The sequence below is a fragment of the Canis lupus genome, chromosome 1 (genome assembly GCF_048164855.1).
Source record: "Canis lupus baileyi chromosome 1, mCanLup2.hap1, whole genome shotgun sequence".
NCBI classification, from domain to species: domain Eukaryota; kingdom Metazoa; phylum Chordata; class Mammalia; order Carnivora; family Canidae; genus Canis; species Canis lupus.
Genome location: NC_132838.1, coordinates 66,699,686 through 66,712,712, shown reverse-complemented (window position 1 = coordinate 66,712,712; position 13,027 = coordinate 66,699,686). Strand labels below are relative to the sequence as shown.

The 13,027-nt window shown below is 35.6% G+C and overlaps 1 long non-coding RNA gene and 1 pseudogene across 26 annotated transcripts in view; both read left to right on the top strand.

The window, feature by feature from the left end:
• The window catches only part of LOC140637110 (uncharacterized), a 182,394-nt gene that overhangs the window by 40,906 nt on the left and 128,461 nt on the right, over nt 1-13,027 (top strand). For 18 of the 26 annotated variants that reach the window (XR_012034364.1, XR_012034368.1, XR_012034403.1 and 15 more), the window contains 2 exons: nt 7,596-7,719; nt 12,733-12,820. The exons of 4 other annotated variants lie outside the window; for them this stretch is intronic. This is a non-coding gene — a long non-coding RNA (uncharacterized lncRNA). The remainder of the gene's footprint in view (nt 1-7,595; nt 7,720-12,732; nt 12,821-13,027) is intronic. 4 more of the 26 variants (XR_012034387.1, XR_012034348.1, XR_012034352.1 and 1 more) reach the window with 2 other exon arrangements.
• Nucleotides 943-2,838, top strand: LOC140637103 (eukaryotic translation initiation factor 3 subunit L pseudogene; annotated as a pseudogene).

Genomic DNA, 13,027 nt, shown 5'->3' with positions numbered 1-13,027 from the left:
TATTAAATAGATTGTAAAAAAAAAGTACTTGCTTACAGTGTGAGAACTGAAATAAGAAGACAGTTTTACCTCAGCTGGGAGATGTACCGCTAGAGATTCAAATTTTTCGTTTTTCTTACCTTTCTGTGAATGACAAGGAAAGCAATGCGGATATTGATTTGAAGCAAATTTGCAAATAATCTGTGAATAATGATGATGGACTGTATTAGAGAATTAAAAGTCTTATATTACCCAAATCAACCTACAGATTCAATGCAATTCTTATCAAAATTTTAATGGTATTTTTTCAGATAAATAAAGAGAACTATTCAAAAATTCATATGGAATCACAAAGATTCCAAATAGCCAAAGCAATCTTGAAAAAGAAAAACAAAGCTGGAGGCATCACTTCCTGATTTCAAATTATATTATAAAATAAAGTTATGGTAACCAAAACAATGTGGCACTGGCATAAAAATATACATATCTACCAATCGAATAGAATAGAGAGCCTAAAAGTAAATCCATGACTATACAGTCAACCAGTCTTTGACAAGGATGTCAAGAACAAACAATGGAGAAGGGATAGTCTCTTCAATAAATGGTGCTGGGAAAACTGAGTATCCATGTGCATAAAAATGAAACTGGATACCTATCTTACCACACTCACAAAAGTTACCTGGAAATGGATTAAAGACTTGGATGTAAGAACTGAAACCATAAACCTAGAAGAAACATAGAAAAAAATCTCCTCGGCATTGGTCTTGGCAATGATTTTTTTGGATATGGTGCCAAAAGTACAGGCGTCAAAAGCTAAAATACACAAATTGGACAATATCAAACTAAAAAGCTTCTGTACAACAAAGGAAACAATCAAGAAGATAAAAAGAAAACCTATGGAATGGGAGAAAATATTTGCAAATCTGACAAGGGGTGAATATCCAAAATATATGTATGTCTCGGGAGGTGCTCCTGAGCCCAGAAGCCATGTCTTACCCCGCTGATGATTACGAGTCCGAGGCTGCTTATGATCCCTATGCTTACCCAGGCGACTACGATATGCACACAGGAGACCCAAAGCAGGATCTGGCTTACGAACGTCAGTATGAACAGCAGACCTATCAGGTGATCCCTGAAGTGATCAAAAACTTCATCCAGTATTTTCACAAAACCGTCTCGGATTTGATTGACCAGAAGGTGTATGAGCTGCAGGCTAGTCGTGTATCCAGCGATGTCATTGATCAGAAAGTATATGAGATCCAGGACATCTATGAGAACAGCTGGACCAAGTTGACTGAAAGGTTCTTCAAGAATACACCTTGGCCTGAGGCTGAAGCCATAGCTCCACAGGTTGGCAACGATGCCGTCTTCCTGATTTTGTACAAAGAATTCTACTACAGGCACATATATGCCAAAGTCAGTGGGGGCCCCTCCTTGGAGCAGAGGTTTGAATCCTACTACAACTACTGCAATCTCTTCAACTACATTCTTAATGCTGATGGTCCTGCTCCCCTTGAACTACCTAACCAGTGGCTTTGGGATATCATTGATGAGTTCATCTATCAGTTTCAGTCATTTAGCCAGTACTGCTGTAAGACTGCCAAGAAGTCAGAGGAAGAGATTGACTTCCTTTGCTCCAATCCCAAAATCTGGAATGTTCAGTGTCCTCAATGTCCTCCACTCCCTGGTCGAAAAATCCAACATTAACCGGCAATTGGAGGTGTACACAAGTGGTGGTGACCCCAAGAGTGTGGCTGGCGAGTATGGACGGCACTCCCTTTACAAGATGCTTGGGTATTTCAGCCTGGTGGGGCTTCTGCGTCTGCACTCCCTTTTAGGGGATTACTACCAGGCCATCAAGGTGCTGGAGAATATTGAACTGAATAAGAAGAGTATGTATTCTCGTGTGCCTGAGTGTCAGGTCACCACATACTACTATGTCGGTTTTGCATATTTGATGATGCATCGCTACCAGGATGCCATCCGGGTATTTGCCAATATCCTCCTCTACATCCAAAGGACCAAGAGCATGTTCCAAAGGACTACATACAAGTATGAGATGATTAACAAGCAAAATGAGCAGATGCTCGCGCTGCTGGCCATCGCCCTCACCATGTACCCCATGCGAATCGATGAGATCATTCACCTGCAGCTGCGGAAGAAATACGGGGATAAGATGCTATGCATGCAGAAGGGTGACCCACAGGTCTATGAGGAACTTTTCAGTTACTCGTGCCCCAAATTCCTGTCACCTGTGGTGCCCAACTATGATAATGTGCACCCCAACTACCACAAGGAGCCCTTCTTGCAGCAGCTGAAGGTGTTTTCTGATGAAGTGCAGCATCAGGCCCAGCTCTCCACCATCCGTAGCTTCCTCAAGCTGTACACTACCATGCCTGTGGCCAAGCTGGCCGGCTTCCTGGACCTCACAGAGCAGGAGTTCAGGATCCAGCTCCTTGTCTTCAAGCATAAGATGAAGAACCTAGTGTGGACCAGTGGCATCTCTGCCCTTGACGGTGAATTTCAGTCGGCATCCGAAGTTGACTTCTACATTGATAAGGACATGATCCACATTGCAGACACCAAGGTCGCCAGGCGCTATGGGGATTTCTTCATCCGGCAGATTCACAAATTTGAGGAGCTCAATCGAACTCTGAAGAAGATGGGACAGAGACCCTGAGGACATTCACACTCTTGTTAGGAACTCATTTTAGGGTCTTTGTAGGGGGGCCTATTTTTGTCTCCATGAAGCCTTTGCCTAGATCAGCCATCAGCAATTCAGCTGAGTTGAAGTTTATTTGGATTAAGGACTATTTGGATTTTAAATAAGTCTCAGTAAAAGATCTTCTTTGGAAAAAAGTTGTATGAGACATACAACTGCATCACCAAAAACCAAATAATCTGATTAAATATGAGCAAAGGGCCTGAATAGACAGTTTTTCAAAGATGGCATACAAATGGCCAATAAGTACATGAAAAGGTGCTTGATATCACCACTCTTCAGGGAAATGCAAATCAAAACCACAATGAGATTATCACCTCATACCTGTGAGGACGGCTGTTATCAAAAGGGCAAGAGATAACAAATGTTGGCAAGGATGTGGTGCAGCCACTGTTTAAAACAGTAAGGAGATCCTCAAGAAATTAAAAATAGAACTGCTATATGATCCAGCAATTCTACTGGGAAATGAAATCAGTGATGTCAAAGCGATATCTGTACTCCCATGCTTATTGCAGCATTATTCACAATAGCCAAGATAGAGAAACAACCTAAATATCTCTCAGTGGATGAATAGATAAAGAAAATGTGGAGTGAATATGTACAATAGAATTATTATTCCGCCACATGAAACAAGGAAATCCTGCTGTATGTAACAACGTGAATGAAACTGGAGAGCATTATGGGAAGTGAAATAGGCCATACAGAGAAGAATGAATACTTCTAAGTGGTAGTAGTATTATATGTGGGATTTAAAATATTGATTTTACAGAAGGAAATTATAGAATGATGGTTGCAAGGGGCTGGGAAGAGGGGAAGTTAGGACTGTGTAAATTGAAGTGTTCAAAATTTCAGTTATAAGATGAATGAGTTCTGGGATCTAATTTATATATAATATGGTGACTATAGTTAATAATGCAGTACTATTTACTTAAAATTTGCTGAAAGTAGATCTTAAACATTCTCACCTCAAACACACATGCGCAAAGAGTTAACTATGTAAGATGCATGTGTTAATTATCTTCAACTTGGTAATCATTTCACAGTGTGTGTATATATATATATATCAAATTATCAAGTTTACTTTAAATATATACAATTCTATTTGCCAATTATTCCTTAATAAAGCTAGAAAAAAAGAAGATTAAAAATCTCACAGCTCAAAGCTTCTACATGTAGTTGTCAGGGATCTGAACAAAGTAACACAAAGCAATCACTTCTGCTTGAGGGAGGCAAAGAAAATGATCAATTTAGAGACATGAATTCTAAAAAGCATTTCTGGACATTTGATTTTAATTTTCCAAAAATATTTTAAAACGTGTGATAAAACTTCAACAGCTTTTCCTCCAAAAGTAATACCAACCATTTTGTGGCACCTCCACCCCCAACTCTTTTTATTTAGTAATTTTGTGTGCTATATAATGGTTTAAGATGGTAAAGTTAAGTCATAGGTATGTTGCTAGTGTAGGGATGTATGGAGCAAAATGTTGAAGATTCCACTGGTATTACAATAAACATGCAAGGTATATTACTATGTATTCCATGAGGCTCAGTGTATATTCATTTAATGTTATGCCCTTTGCATTTGAAGAGAGCCCATAAAAATCATAAATTTTATATAAATATATAAATACATATATATATTTCATTAAACTATGTTTTAAGATGTTGTTCACTCTCTTATCCATAGGTCCTCGTTGGAGAACCTAAGTCAATTTTCAACTGTTCATTTGTAAGCTAAATTTGTCTTTGTGGACTGAATTACATGCTTTCCTGGGCAAAACAAAGACATAAACAAATGCACATTAAACTCAACATGCTTTGCTTTTTGCCTTAACTTCCAGGGAATTTAGAGATAATGTTAGTGTCAAATTTTTAATGAGCATCTTTATCTTGATGCTTGGTGCTATCTATCTTCTTTGTAGAATCTAGAACCTAATAGGTGGCCAGAGAGTTGGAAATAGTTGAGCGTAAACTTCACAATTCCCAAACCAGATATCCAGGTTAGTCACAATGCACACTTCTCCCCTTATCTACCCCTCCATAGCAAGCCTGTCCTTAATTTGCTTCCCACTTCTCTCTTTCTACCGCACCTAGAGTTTAAATTTGGCTAAAATCTATTTAGAGTAGAAAATATCTTCTCTGGGTGTTCATAAAAGAGGATAGGTTCCTTTTTAATTTGCAAGTATTGGCCCAATCTTCCATTTTCATTCTAGGCTAATTCTCAACATATAAATACCTATTTTTCATTTATTCATTTATCCTTTATTTGTTCACTTACATTTTTTACTTTACTGTATGTCACTGCTAACAATACCAATGAAGAAGACAAAATATACTGCTTTGAAGAATTGACATTTCAGTTAGTGGAAACATTAATCAGATGGAATTTTGGACTTTGAAAGTACTGTGGAGATAAAGCATGGCAGGGGGAATAGGAAGTGTCAGACAGGGAGGGATTTGTAATTTTGAGTAGGGTAGCCAGAGGAGGACTAATTAAGAAGGAGATAAAGGGTTGGCCATGAGGTGGGGTGGAAGAGGGAGGATTTAGGATCATTTTCCAGGATCTGGCAACAGTCTAATTATAAAAGCACTGAGAGGAATGCTTATCCAGACTGCTCAGGACATAACAAAAAGATTGGTGTGGTAAGGAGAAACAGAGTGAAGAGGGAGTACTCAAAGGTGAGTACATCTCAGGGAAGAGCAGCAACGGGGCAGGTCACGTGAGGCATCTGTACAGATTGGGGATTTTACCCCAGGTTGGATAGAGCCACTGAAGAGTTTTGAGCTAAAAGTATTTCTCTGACTCTCTTTTATAAAAGGGTGTTAGGGGAACAAGTATGGAAGCAGAAACCCTATGGAAGATTTTGCAATAATTTGAGAGAGAGACAGAGTTGATTCAAGACAAGGTTTGGAGTGGGGGTGGTGATAACTGGTCAGATTCTGGATCTACTTAGATGGTAGATCCAACAAGATTTTCTATACAATTGAATATGGGGCATAAGGAAAATAGGTTAAAAACGACCCCAACATTTTTGTCTTGAGCAACTGGAAGGATGGAATTGTTATTAACCCAAATAATAAAGACTGTTGGAGGAGGAAGATTTGGCGGAGAATATCAGAAGTTCATTTTAGATATATATGTTTAAGAAATTAAAGTAAAAATTCAGAGTAGGCAGTTGGATATATAAGCCTATAGACAAGTAGTACAGGGAAGAGATATGGGTGGGAGTATAAATCTATGAGCGTTCTGTATAAAGGTAGTAAAAGATGAGCATTATTTTCTCCTTTTTGATGCTTTTCCCCAGGAGCAATACGTCCTAAAAAAAAACGTGGCCTTCCCTTTATCAATAAACTGTTTTAGGTTGACTGAGGTTTAGTGACAAGATAGGAACTGATTTCTCTCCTCCTTTTTATTATTATGATGTGTTCAACAAAAGTAGTTTACATTCCTTTCAAAGGCAGAGTATACAATTTAATGAAGAAGAAACACATTCTATTGTTATTAAGTTAGATGTATGGTGACGTTTAGAAATTTTTCACCAGTGGGCAGGAGTCCAAAGATACTTCCACTCACTGGCTCATTGATTGAGCCACTCATTCATTAATAAATGACACTTATTAAACACTTTCTCTGTGGTGTGGAATTCATGGGATTTGGTGAGGGATTATGTAAAGTGTGAGGGACAAGGAAGATTGAGAGACTCTTCTGAGGTGGCCAGCTTGGGTGAATGCTGGTACTATTAACAAAGACAGAAATAGCTGGGAGAAGAAGCAGGGTAATTGAATTTGTATGCAAAGTAGAGTTCAGTTATATGCATCTTAAAATCAAAGATATTAGAGATTATTCAAATAGATTATCTTCTATCTTTCTTTGTTAGACTGAATCTTTCTTAATTTTTAGATCTCAACCTAAATCACTTCCTCCTACTTTATTCTCTTTGTGTCCTGTTTTTTTTTTTTTTTCTTCCTTGCTGGCAGTACTGTTATTTGGTTACATTATTATTTTTTTCTTTTTTTACATACTTAATATATGGCTCCAGTACTGGACTTTAAGTTGTAAAATGGTGATGACCATGATTATTTTGTTCCAACTAATAACACAAAATTCCTGGATGTATAAGTCATCAACAAGTATTTGTACAATAAATGACTAAAATATATGTTTGAAGAGTTTATAGCACATTGATGGCAAATGAAGGCTGTGATAATATTGAAATTTCTAAGGATAATGAAGAAGAGGACCAATGAAATAATTTGAGGAAGCTTCAACATCAGAGTCAGTAAAGAGACGACTCATTAACATTTCAGAAAACAGAAAAAATGAAGTACCCTGAAACCAAATGAGGAAAGTATTTCAAGAACTACACTTTTTTTTTTCCTTTTCTGGTTCGAAGGAAAGCAAAAATCACACTCCAATTCTTGATCTTTATTTTTGTAAAATAAACAACACACAAACCAAACAAAAACAGTCTCTTAAAATTTGTTATTTTGGCCTCCCTTCTTCTGATCAACTCTACGAACTAAAGATAATGAGTGTATTTTTAAGTACATTTCTAATGTTTCTTTTGCATTTAGGATATATCACTTACTTGGTTTGAAATAATGATCTTTTCTTAAACCAAAGTCCAATATAATTAAACTATAAAGTACATATGTTTGTGTGTCTTTGTGTATGTATTTGTGTATGTAAACGTGTAGGAGGGTGTGTATGTGTGTTCATGTGTGTTCTTTTAGGTTAAGCGAAGATTTGAGTCATGAAAATATTTCTTGAGTTCTACGTAGGTCCACATAAGAGAGCTCAGAAAATATAAAGTACATAGGGCCTAAATGTACTGATTAGAAGATCTAAATGTCACCAGGAATGACCCACGGAGTGAATAATTTGTTTCCCTAGGAACATATGGAATCCACTGACTTCAGGAAATATTTTCAGAGCGCACACATATTTCTTCAAGACGTTAACATCCCAGGGGAGGAGGAGGAATAAAAACATGACAGGGAGTAATTTAAAATGGCAGGTACTGCAGTTTTCTTTTCCTGTGCTGGAAACCTGATATTTGATACGAATGTAGATGATTTTCTTATGATTGCTATAAAAAGTTGATACTATTCTTTCCAAAATCCTCTAAGATTTATTTTTTCCTCCTCCTTTGTGGAATTTTGTTGTTTTTGAATGTCTTAGATTGTGGGTACAAAGAAATCAAAACATTGCACATTATTTCTTATAATGTAACCACAAGAAAATGCAAATGCTGAGGCTCTGATTCACAAAAGAATATTGCCTATTAGTTACGGTATGGTTCAATGGGAAAATGGAGTCCAAAATTAAATTATATTTCACTAGACTGTAACACAATCAAACCTTGATTTTTGTGCATCAGTTATGTTATTTCCCCTTTTAATTTTAATCTTTTCAACATTTTTTATAAGATTATAACACCTCAGGAGACTTAAATGCTGGACTTGAACACAGACAACCTAGGTTCCAAGTCCCATTTGCCACTAATAAGATATGTGACTGGGCAAATTACTTAAATTCTCTGAGTTTCATCTTCCTTGCCTATAAAAGAAGGATGACATTATCCATTCTAGAGATTACTGTGAGGATTAAATCACAGAATGGAAATGAATAAATGTGAGTTTTTTTCTTTCTTTGCTTCCAAATGCCCACTCTCTGGTGGATGTTGCAAAGGCTTGAATTGCTGAGTACATTATCCACAAATCCTGGAGAACATAAATCTACGGGGATCTGAGTCTGGAAGGCAACATTTTGTAGAAAATAATTGTCAGGATGACTTACATGAACTTGATCTTCCTTTTCTGAAATTAATCTTTGTTACACCATAGAAAGATGGTTCCTGAGTTTAGATACCATGGACTTCATCTTGGGACACAGATTTTATGACAACGGCTTTTTAAATGATGACCCACAGGAAGAAATACATCTTATATTGCAGCCTATTACTTTCATTCATATGTATGTCTGTCTTACAAGTATATGTACACCTGAAACAAAAGTTTCGTAAAATCATAAGTATCTTTGCTATATGTGTATCACTTTGATCTTTTCTATTCTTTTCTATTTCATTATTTTAAAAAATTCTGGTTACTATCTAGTAATTTGATTTCAGTATCTACTAATGAAGCGCCATCCTGTAGCTTGAAAACCTTTTTTCTTTTCTTTTTACTTCGTATAGGAAGTACCTTTGTAACAGAGCCTTTTGTCTAATTGCATTTCTACAAATAGCATCTAATAAGTTTAAAATTTACAAGATTTTTGGCAATCACCTTATTAGCATTCTTTCACAGTCTGAAAGGTAACATTATTTTTGGACACAAAAGTCATCAACCATCAAGGTCTTCAAGTTCCAACCTTATTAAGGCAAAACCTAAGTCACCTGTCCTCTAATGCTAGTGACATTTACAAGCTAGTTGTGTTTGTCCACTGAGCTTATTCTCTGGTTGGGGCTGTGGTCTAAATAATAACAGGAGGCTCCATACGGGGTTGGCCTCATGGGTTTACACCCGGTGCAGGTCAACAGACTTTGCCTTCAGAAGGGCCCTGTGTTTAATTTAATGCTCTGTTGTCACATCTTCAATTCTTAAACATTTTATTTTAGAACTAGTGTGTTATAAGCAGAATTTGATGGGTAATAGAGTATGCACGTGAGCAGAGATGATATTAAGCAGTGTATGTGACTACCAGTCCTTGCCAGCCCTTTTGCATATGGCCTTTGTGAACATCCCATCAACATAGAACCCCATTAGATTCACAATGTGCTGGTGTAGAGAAAGCCTTGAGGCAAATACAAGGTGATAGTAGGTAATGTCATAGAAGCTGCTTTGTTATGGAAGGAAAAGGAAAGGTAAGGCAATCCATAGTTCCTTTCCTTTCAGTCCTTCCTCATGCCCAGGTAAGCTGCAAATAGAAAGTTGGTAGACTGTATGCATATCAAGAAGTAAAACAAAATAGTTGTTATTACGCAGTTTTATCCTTTGTTTTAGCAGCAAGAAAATACATATACACATACAAGCTACATATAGAAATTGTATAATTCCAACGACTCTACATGAGAGTTAGATTTTTTTATATTTGCACTTAAAACTGGCATTGCACAACATGAAACTAGTAGTAAAATTTATAACAATTTAAAATTTAATGTTCTTTACTTAGGATGACATTAAATAGAAAGTAAAAACACTATGACAATTTAAAATAGAAAACTCAAAAGAAAGGGACAAGCTTTGTATTATATACATTTATGGCATTTTTTTCTGCTTTATGAACAAGGAATTCCACGTTTATGTTTTATGCTGAGCCCTGCAAATTATGTAGTTACTCCAGGCGCTTGCTCTCTTGTGCTTTCTCTCTCCCTCTCTCACTCTATGTATGTATAATATGTTATATATAGTCTACATATATTATTCTATATATAGAATATATTCTCTATACATTATATATTATATATAATACATATTCTATATATTATATTTAGAATATATTTTCTAAAGTTATATAATAATTATTATAATTGGTATTTCATAAATGTATTATGAATAATGTATATTTTATATAATACATATTCTATATATATTATATTTGGAATATAAATATTCTAAGTTATATAATAGTTATTGTAACTGGTAAGTGTTTTGCAAATGTATTAAGACATAAGAAGGAAAAGCCTAAAATACTGTGAAGGAATAGAATAAACTATATAATAAACTATATCTGAACTGATAGTATTAATTCAAGAACAACTTCAGACTTCTACTTTTCATAAGTTTTACATCCCAGTAGATGCTAGTATTGTGTGAGGCAATAGAAATATAATAAACATTGGCCTTAAGGAGTTTCCATTCTATAACAAGTGTTATTTGTTAGTTGTTAATGTATCATAATGGGCAATTATGTTATGACACAGACAGATTCAAGGTGGAGCAAAGATGAAGCACTTATTCTTTTGAGTGTTGGGTGGTGGGGGTGATGGAGTAGTGGGAATCAAGAGCCCTCAAAGCAGCTTTCTACAAAGAGGAATGTGGGAGCAGAAACTGTTGTAGGATTTGAGAAATTGGTGTTTTAAATCATGGCACTTTAAATCAGGTCGATCAAAGCTAGAATCAGTGAACTTTTTTCGCTGTGAAAAAATTTTCAATTTTCCTGTGTTGTCTTTCTCTGGGCTCTAATGAGAATGTTTCCTCAGATCTTATACTCTTTCCTATTGAAACAGAGTTTTTACTAGCTCCTCTTCTGGAAATCTCTTTGAATCACAATTTCACCACCAGCTATTTAGAAGAAACCTCCTGTTAGGTTAGTCAATACTGCTATGTTCACAAAAGTGATAGCAGCATGCTTTGCCTTAGTAAGGGTTCTGTTTGTTTGATTGATTATTGTGCATTATTGGCCAAAGGCCTTATTTCTTTTCTTAAGTTTTATAATGTCCGAAGATATTTATCTCACACTTAATTTCATGTCTTTTAATCTTTAATCACCAGGATTAAATAGTCATTTCTAATTTTTCCTATTAGATTCTAATATGGTAAACAATCCTCATCTACTAAATCTTTTTATAACACTCAACAGATGAAAAAATGTGTTATTTCATTATTTTATATTGTGCTGAATAGCCTACAACATTCCAAGTAATGAAATATTTTCTCTCGATTAATAATGAAATGATATGTAATTACTCTGAGACCAGTGATAATTTCCTTAAGAACTTGATTTTGAGGATTTCCATATTAATTAATGGAATTTTTATCTTAAAAGCTCTTTCAATCTTTTTTTCAGTGTAACATGTTGGTCTTATATTTTAAAAGCTCTTTCAATCTTTTTTTCAGTGTAACATGTTGATCTTATATTTTACTCCATAGATGCACTGTCTTGTAATTCATGACCTCCTTTTCCTATATTCCCTTTTCCAAATTTCTTAAATCTCACATGGTCCACTGTTGACCTACATACCACTTAGCTGCCCTTCTACGGTGTATTTTCTGAAAAATAATATTTTGTTCTGATTACTGATTTTTATTACCTAAGTTTTACACTTATGTTAATTTATAATTATTGTCTGGTTCCACCCCATATTTTTGTGTTATTTCCCTTCTTAAAAGTGAGTTTCAGGCTACTTTTAAAACTTGCATAGCTTGATAGATGCCTAGAAAAAAATGTTTTGAATGAATGCATATGTGTCATAAATATTTTTAAAGCAGGCTTAAATTTAATGGGAATATTTTTCTAAAGGTAATGAGAACTCTCTAAATAAATGAACCCATTCCCTTTTGTAATTTTATGAAATAATAATTAAAAGAAATCTTCAGGGAAGCTTGAGTGGCTCAGTCAGTTGAGCATCCAACTCTTGGTTTCAGCTTGGTCATGATCTCAGGGTCGTGAGATTGAGCCCTTTGTTGGGCTCACACTCAGCACAGAGTCTGCTTAACATTTTCTTTCCTTCTGTCCCTCCCCTGCACTCTCTCTCTCTCTTTCTCTAAAATAAGTAAATAAATCTTTAAAAAAATCTTTAAATTGTAGGCAGTGAATTAATAGCACCTATAGAACTTGAATAACCTGGTTACAAGCACTTTAGAAGAGACTCCTTGTCATTAAAGCTTTAGTTTCCTTCCTTTGTTTCTGAAGTATGAGACCGTGGGTACAAAAATCAGACACTTATTACAAAAATCCATCACAAAAATTTTATGACTAAAATTATTTCTAATAGCCATCCTTAAAGCATAAGGATTATAGTGCCAGTATTAAGGATTTATTTCCTTTTATGATTTTAATGCTTTATCTAGAATCACAAAATAAACCTTACATTATCAAATAAGTCACCAAATAAAATTTCCTAAACTCTGTATAATACTCAAAAGTCAAGAGATGGCACTGTACGTGGGTCTCATCTATTATGATCAGACCTTTGGCTGAGTGCTCTGAACCTGGTTCTGGAGCAGTGCATTATGAGAAGACTGAGGGAAGACTAGCAAACCATGACAAGGAATTAGAACTGGTATCTCTTCTTTCACCTTTTTAGTTTTTGGTCCATGATTTGGAGAAGAATGTCCAGTATGAGAATGGAATGAACTGACTGAGACCTTATGTCTGTACAGCTGCATTTATCAGTAAGAGAGTAACTACACCTTCCTCCAAATGTATGAGAACACATTATCTTATTTGATTGAGGGCAACAAACCAGGGAATTCCCATAGTCTGACCTGTTCTTGAGACATAATATCACAAGAGTGATGTTTCCAGTGCCCAACATACTGTGAACACCCCACTGAACAAAAGACTGTCATCACTAAGTAATATATTCAGAATATGATTGA